Source organism: Schistocerca americana, unplaced genomic scaffold (assembly GCF_021461395.2).
Source record: "Schistocerca americana isolate TAMUIC-IGC-003095 unplaced genomic scaffold, iqSchAmer2.1 HiC_scaffold_775, whole genome shotgun sequence".
Classification (NCBI taxonomy): domain Eukaryota; kingdom Metazoa; phylum Arthropoda; class Insecta; order Orthoptera; family Acrididae; genus Schistocerca; species Schistocerca americana.
Genome location: NW_025726539.1, coordinates 53,060 through 61,763, shown reverse-complemented (window position 1 = coordinate 61,763; position 8,704 = coordinate 53,060). Strand labels below are relative to the sequence as shown.

General features: G+C 49.3%; 2 pseudogenes; both read left to right on the top strand.

Annotated features, from left to right (window-relative positions):
* The first annotated feature begins 1,753 nt into the window (after window positions 1-1,753).
* On the top strand, window positions 1,754-1,965 carry LOC124590805 (annotated as a pseudogene).
* A 3,263-nt stretch (window positions 1,966-5,228) lies between these two features.
* On the top strand, window positions 5,229-5,440 carry LOC124590804 (annotated as a pseudogene).
* The last annotated feature ends 3,264 nt before the right edge of the window (window positions 5,441-8,704 follow it).

Here is an 8,704-nt window from a genome sequence, read left to right as displayed (position 1 = left end):
ATCCGGTGCCATGTAAAAATCCAACAAAATGGTGCTAATCCCACTAGGACCACGATCATTGACCATCGAGCACCCATGGTTCCGGATTGTAGGGGAACAGCGTATCTTGGGACTTGAGGTGACTGCCTGTCCGCAGCGCATGTTAAACACTCACGTGCAGGCGGATTCTCACGCGCATCAGAGGACTTTGCGTGAGTCACACTGATCGACGACTGGACCTCCAACAACGAATCCAACTGATTAATACTTACATCCTATAACGGGCATGGTATGTAGCACAAACTCCTTACGCTACCGAAACAAACCAGCAGAGCCATCTCACAAACAGTATATTGCCTGTTGTGGCGGCATGCACTATTCATCGTTGATGCACAGACTTGTACACTGCCAAAGGTCGATGGTGGCCTTGGACTCATTGACTTTCCCCGCATATGTGCGGCAATCCTGATTCACCGTATCGCCACTTTGCGTGAGATTGACCCAGGTGGGACAACAGCGGTGCTTTTCGACCGTTATCGCCCACAATCGGCGCGTGAACCAGTATGTTTGACACATATTACATTCCGGATGACGGCAGTCAAGGTCTATTACCTCAATCAAAGTTACGTCCTAACAGTGGCCACCGACAAGGCACGCACATCGAAGCGCCTTTACTAGGGCGCTTCGAGAGCCAGCCCACACCACATAAATTGGAGGACAGGCGACCGTCGGTCATCTGGCACCAAGCTTGGGCTAATATCACCCACCCAGCCCTTCCCACAGAAGTTTCAGCGCTATGGTATCACGTTGTAAACAATTTAATACCCACTAATCATCGCTTGGCGGCCATCCGCCTATGGCCCTCGGCTGCTTGCGGCCGATGTGGTGACGTAGACACCAGAGAGCATCGTCTCTTACGCCCTCACGTCACAGAAGTGTGGGACCTTGCACGTGTGCTATTAGCGCTGATCGGTGGGACTACACTGGACTATGTGCCAATCGACTGGTTCCTTACCCCTGGTATTCAGACCAACCCCCGAAAACGACATAACGCAGTGGTGTGGCTCTTGGGCTACACCATTTTCACGATCTATGACCTTTGCCTCACCGATGCTGTCTCTTTCATGGACTACCTTTGGAGCCAGCATCGCCTGGCAGAATGTGACCGGAAATATACCATTACTTTTGCAAGATTTCTTAAAGTTGCAATGGTTTCATGGTTATCAAAAGGTGTTCCAGGCTGAGTAAGGCACCTCGTATAAGAATTGCCTGAGTGTACCCCTGGATCTTTGTCACTCGGACTTTCAAACTACTCTTGACTTAACCATACCCCAGGTTTGATATTGGCCTTCTGGGCATCACTAGAGTAGACTGTTCTATGATACTGATAACATGGAAATTGGTAACATGGAAATTGTGTGAACGTTGTATGAAAAATTATTGGAAAATTAGAAAACACATAATCTATCTTAGAGGATTATTACTTCGTTAATTCTATGGGCTATGGGATTATCTCGCCAGTTTCGTTTGAATATGCAACCGTCGCTGGTTTTTTTTGCGTTCATTTCTGTCTTTATTTATTTCTTTCTATTTAGTTTTTAACATCATCACTTGCCTCACACCTGCAGAGGGAAGTGTGTTTCTGAGGAGTGTGTCGTCGCCCCCTGAGGCATAGCAGAGTATGCCTCCGCTTTTATTTTCGGTTTATGGCAATAAGTCTTGCTGCTAACAACACCCTGCTTTACGTGCTGCGTCGACACTAGAGGATGGCGGCATTTTTGGAGAGGAAAAGGTAGGGCTATAGGGGAGGTAGGAGGGAAAAAAGTGTACTATCTGTTCTTATCAGCTTAATATCTGATACGTCCTGCATTGCACGACCAGAATATTAAACTCATTTTTGGCTTATGACGGAGTGCTAGGGGCTTGCTCCACCTCTGTCGCTGGTTGGCCCGGCATTGCAGTACCGTCGGGATCGGCCCACCTAATATTAATTAAAACACAGCCTGAAATGGGTTAACATTCTGCAGTGATCAGATATTCCGCTGGTAGCAAAACTTGTCGTAGTTGTTGATGTGCCCAGTAGTTAGTTGCTTACACACCACGATTTCTTTTAATTAATTTAAGATTATCTTAATAATTTTTTTTTTTTTTTTTTTTTTTTGCGGTTAGCCGGACCGCACTTGCAGCCGCATTACGCTAGGCTGGTAATTTATGGTGGCACAGGACAGTGCCTTCGGATGCCTCGTTAGCGTCTCTTATGGTCCTATCGCAGATAATTTTAATAACATTTTTTGGAGTTATAACCTTAGCTCCTCGCGAACGTCGTCGTCGCCGCCGCACGCACGCAGAATACGTGGTACACACGCACACACACATATGCAGTAGGCGGTGGACGATGTAAGCACTCGGCTAGGTGTAGCTCGCGCCAGTATAGCTCGCGCCGGCCTGGCGCTGCTGTGGGGCGGCCTCACGGCTTCTCCACTGGCCTGGCAGCTAGCGGCGTTCAAATGGGAGTCGCAGTTTACTCCTCGACATGGAGGGTGGTACTGGGCTGTTGACGAGTGCTCTCGTATTTTGTCGTTCCCTCCGGCACTTGCTTTTGCGATGTTTTCGACGGTCGCCTGTTGCCATATCGGCCCGCACCACCGTGTGTGACCCCCACATGTGGAGCGTACATGCTGCAAGCATTTAGGCCCTGACACTGCGGTTTTTCATCTCTGGCGGTACTCCGCAAGGATACCGCCCTTCGATTGTGCCATTCCAGCACTAATTGAAGTGCTAGGTTTTCCGGCCTGTTAGGAGACCGCTTCTGCAAAATGTGCGAGGAGATTTTTGCTGGTTGCGAGCTACCCGCCGATTTTCTAGCTGCACGTATTGCCCTTAATCCAAAGGTCACAGGCGACTGTCGGGCTAGAGGCGTACGTCCCATCACCGTTCTTAACACTGTTTATAAGTTGGTGGCACGAAGTGTGGCTTCACGTCTTAAACAGGTGATGAATAAGGTACTTTGTCCCACTCAATCATGTGGCGTGTCGAATCGAACCACCTTCACCGCTGCTTCTATATACCGTGATGCTGTCTTACTCACCCACCGCCGACGCTCGAACCCCGGCTGCAATTGATCCCTAGATTTCGCCGGTGCCTTCGATAGGGTCTCCCATCCTTACCTGCTGGCCGTTATGTCGCGGATGGGTTTCGGGGAGCACTTCATAAGAGTCATCCGGCACTTCTTGGATGGAGCAAATTCCACAACCATTGTGAACGGCTGCAGATCACGACCAATTCCCATCAGACGATCAGTTCGACAAGGGTGTCCCTTGTCAGTGTATTTTATCGCTTTGGACCCCGTGCTGCGTGACATCGGACGGATGGTCGATGGTGTTCCTTTCCCAGGCGTCACCTTCCGCAGTGCGGCATACGCGGATGGTGTAGGTGTGTTTGTAGCAAACGCCGGGGACATCGATTCAGTTTGCCGAGTCCTCCACGTTTATGAACGAGCATCCGGTGCCATGTAAAAATCCAACAAAATGGTGCTAATCCCACTAGGACCACGATCATTGACCATCGAGCACCCATGGTTCCGGATTGTAGGGGAACAGCGTATCTTGGGACTTGAGGTGACTGCCTGTCCGCAGCGCATGTTAACACTCACGTGCAGGCGGATTCTCACGCGCATCAGAGGACTTTGCGTGAGTCACACTGATCGACGACTGGACCTCCAACAACGAATCCAACTGATTAATACTTACATCCTATAACGGGCATGGTATGTAGCACAACTCCTTACGCTACCGAAACAAACCAGCAGAGCCATCTCACAAACAGTATATTGCCTGTTGTGGCGGCATGCACTATTCATCGTTGATGCACAGACTTGTACACTGCCAAAGGTCGATGGTGGCCTTGGACTCATTGACTTTCCCCGCATATGTGCGGCAATCCTGATTCACCGTATCGCCACTTTGCGTGAGATTGACCCAGGTGGGACAACAGCGGTGCTTTTCGACCGTTATCGCCCACAATCGGCGCGTGAACCAGTATGTTTGACACATATTACATTCCGGATGACGGCAGTCAAGGTCTATTACCTCAATCAAAGTTACGTCCTAACAGTGGCCACCGACAAGGCACGCACATCGAAGCGCCTTTACTAGGCGCTTCGAGAGCCAGCCCACACCACATAAATTGGAGGACAGGCGACCGTCGGTCATCTGGCACCAAGCTTGGGCTAATATCACCCACCCAGCCCTTCCCACAGAAGTTTCAGCGCTATGGTATCACGTTGTAAACAATTTAATACCCACTAATCATCGCTTGGCGGCCATCCGCCTATGGCCCTCGGCTGCTTGCGGCCGATGTGGTGACGTAGACACCAGAGAGCATCGTCTCTTACGCCCTCACGTCACAGAAGTGTGGGACCTTGCACGTGTGCTATTAGCGCTGATCGGTGGGACTACACTGGACTATGTGCCAATCGACTGGTTCCTTACCCCTGGTATTCAGACCAACCCCCGAAAACGACATAACGCAGTGGTGTGGCTCTTGGGCTACACCATTTTCACGATCTATGACCTTTGCCTCACCGATGCTGTCTCTTTCATGGACTACCTTTGGAGCCAGCATCGCCTGGCAGAATGTGACCGGAAATATACCATTACTTTTGCAAGATTTCTTAAAGTTGCAATGGTTCATGGTTATCAAAAGGTGTTCCAGGCTGAGTAAGGCACCTCGTATAAGAATTGCCTGAGTGTACCCCTGGATCTTTGTCACTCGGACTTTCAAACTACTCTTGACTTAACCATACCCCAGGTTTGATATTGGCCTTCTGGGCATCACTAGAGTAGACTGTTCTATGATACTGATAACATGGAAATTGGTAACATGGAAATTGTGTGAACGTTGTATGAAAAATTATTGGAAAATTAGAAAACACATAATCTATCTTAGAGGATTATTACTTCGTTAATTCTATGGGCTATGGGATTATCTCGCCAGTTTCGTTTGAATATGCAACCGTCGCTGGTTTTTTTTGCGTTCATTTCTGTCTTTATTTATTTCTTTCTATTTAGTTTTTAACATCATCACTTGCCTCACACCTGCAGAGGGGAAGTGTGTTTCTGAGGAGTGTGTCGTCGCCCCCTGAGGCATAGCAGAGTATGCCTCCGCTTTTATTTTCGGTTTATGGCAATAAGTCTTGCTGCTAACAACACCCTGCTTTACGTGCTGCGTCGACACTAGAGGATGGCGGCATTTTTGGAGAGGAAAAGGTAGGGCTATAGGGGAGGTAGGAGGGAAAAAAGTGTACTATCTGTTCTTATCAGCTTAATATCTGATACGTCCTGCATTGCACGACCAGAATATTAAACTCATTTTTGGCTTATGACGGAGTGCTAGGGGCTTGCTCCACCTCTGTCGCTGGTTGGCCCGGCATTGCAGTACCGTCGGGATCGGCCCACCTAATATTAATTAAAACACAGCCTGAAATGGGTTAACATTCTGCAGTGATCAGATATTCCGCTGGTAGCAAAACTTGTCGTAGTTGTTGATGTGCCCAGTAGTTAGTTGCTTACACACCACGATTTCTTTTAATTAATTTAAGATTATCTTAATAATTTTTTTTTTTTTTTTTTTTTTTGCGGTTAGCCGGACCGCACTTGCAGCCGCATTACGCTAGGCTGGTAATTTATGGTGGCACAGGACAGTGCCTTCGGATGCCTCGTTAGCGTCTCTTATGGTCCTATCGCAGATAATTTTAATAACATTTTTTGGAGTTATAACCTTAGCTCCTCGCGAACGTCGTCGTCGTCGCCGCCGCACGCACGCAGAATACGTGGTACACACGCACACACACATATGCAGTAGGCGGTGGACGATGTAAGCACTCGGCTAGGTGTAGCTCGCGCCAGTATAGCTCGCGCCGGCCTGGCGCTGCTGTGGGGCGGCCTCACGGCTTCTCCACTGGCCTGGCAGCTAGCGGCGTTCAAATGGGAGTCGCAGTTTACTCCTCGACATGGAGGGTGGTACTGGGCTGTTGACGAGTGCTCTCGTATTTTGTCGTTCCCTCCGGCACTTGCTTTTGCGATGTTTTCGACGGTCGCCTGTTGCCATATCGGCCCGCACCACCGTGTGTGACCCCCACATGTGGAGCGTACATGCTGCAAGCATTTAGGCCCTGACACTGCGGTTTTTCATCTCTGGCGGTACTCCGCAAGGATACCGCCCTTCGATTGTGCCATTCCAGCACTAATTGAAGTGCTAGGTTTTCCGGCCTGTTAGGAGACCGCTTCTGCAAAATGTGCGAGGAGATTTTTGCTGGTTGCGAGCTACCCGCCGATTTTCTAGCTGCACGTATTGCCCTTAATCCAAAGGTCACAGGCGACTGTCGGGCTAGAGGCGTACGTCCCATCACCGTTCTTAACACTGTTTATAAGTTGGTGGCACGAAGTGTGGCTTCACGTCTTAAACAGGTGATGAATAAGGTACTTTGTCCCACTCAATCATGTGGCGTGTCGAATCGAACCACCTTCACCGCTGCTTCTATATACCGTGATGCTGTCTTACTCACCCACCGCCGACGCTCGAACCCCGGCTGCAATTGATCCCTAGATTTCGCCGGTGCCTTCGATAGGGTCTCCCATCCTTACCTGCTGGCCGTTATGTCGCGGATGGGTTTCGGGGAGCACTTCATAAGAGTCATCCGGCACTTCTTGGATGGAGCAAATTCCACAACCATTGTGAACGGCTGCAGATCACGACCAATTCCCATCAGACGATCAGTTCGACAAGGGTGTCCCTTGTCAGTGTATTTTATCGCTTTGGACCCCGTGCTGCGTGACATCGGACGGATGGTCGATGGTGTTCCTTTCCCAGGCGTCACCTTCCGCAGTGCGGCATACGCGGATGGTGTAGGTGTGTTTGTAGCAAACGCCGGGGACATCGATTCAGTTTGCCGAGTCCTCCACGTTTATGAACGAGCATCCGGTGCCATGTAAAAATCCAACAAAATGGTGCTAATCCCACTAGGACCACGATCATTGACCATCGAGCACCCATGGTTCCGGATTGTAGGGGAACAGCGTATCTTGGGACTTGAGGTGACTGCCTGTCCGCAGCGCATGTTAACACTCACGTGCAGGCGGATTCTCACGCGCATCAGAGGACTTTGCGTGAGTCACACTGATCGACGACTGGACCTCCAACAACGAATCCAACTGATTAATACTTACATCCTATAACGGGCATGGTATGTAGCACAACTCCTTACGCTACCGAAACAAACCAGCAGAGCCATCTCACAAACAGTATATTGCCTGTTGTGGCGGCATGCACTATTCATCGTTGATGCACAGACTTGTACACTGCCAAAGGTCGATGGTGGCCTTGGACTCATTGACTTTCCCCGCATATGTGCGGCAATCCTGATTCACCGTATCGCCACTTTGCGTGAGATTGACCCAGGTGGGACAACAGCGGTGCTTTTCGACCGTTATCGCCCACAATCGGCGCGTGAACCAGTATGTTTGACACATATTACATTCCGGATGACGGCAGTCAAGGTCTATTACCTCAATCAAAGTTACGTCCTAACAGTGGCCACCGACAAGGCACGCACATCGAAGCGCCTTTACTAGGCGCTTCGAGAGCCAGCCCACACCACATAAATTGGAGGACAGGCGACCGTCGGTCATCTGGCACCAAGCTTGGGCTAATATCACCCACCCAGCCCTTCCCACAGAAGTTTCAGCGCTATGGTATCACGTTGTAAACAATTTAATACCCACTAATCATCGCTTGGCGGCCATCCGCCTATGGCCCTCGGCTGCTTGCGGCCGATGTGGTGACGTAGACACCAGAGAGCATCGTCTCTTACGCCCTCACGTCACAGAAGTGTGGGACCTTGCACGTGTGCTATTAGCGCTGATCGGTGGGACTACACTGGACTATGTGCCAATCGACTGGTTCCTTACCCCTGGTATTCAGACCAACCCCCGAAAACGACATAACGCAGTGGTGTGGCTCTTGGGCTACACCATTTTCACGATCTATGACCTTTGCCTCACCGATGCTGTCTCTTTCATGGACTACCTTTGGAGCCAGCATCGCCTGGCAGAATGTGACCGGAAATATACCATTACTTTTGCAAGATTTCTTAAAGTTGCAATGGTTCATGGTTATCAAAAGGTGTTCCAGGCTGAGTAAGGCACCTCGTATAAGAATTGCCTGAGTGTACCCCTGGATCTTTGTCACTCGGACTTTCAAACTACTCTTGACTTAACCATACCCCAGGTTTGATATTGGCCTTCTGGGCATCACTAGAGTAGACTGTTCTATGATACTGATAACATGGAAATTGGTAACATGGAAATTGTGTGAACGTTGTATGAAAAATTATTGGAAAATTAGAAAACACATAATCTATCTTAGAGGATTATTACTTCGTTAATTCTATGGGCTATGGGATTATCTCGCCAGTTTCGTTTGAATATGCAACCGTCGCTGGTTTTTTTTGCGTTCATTTCTGTCTTTATTTATTTCTTTCTATTTAGTTTTTAACATCATCACTTGCCTCACACCTGCAGAGGGAAGTGTGTTTCTGAGGAGTGTGTCGTCGCCCCCTGAGGCATAGCAGAGTATGCCTCCGCTTTTATTTTCGGTTTATGGCAATAAGTCTTGCTGCTAACAACACCCTGCTTTACGTGCTGCGTCGACACTAGAGGATGGCGGC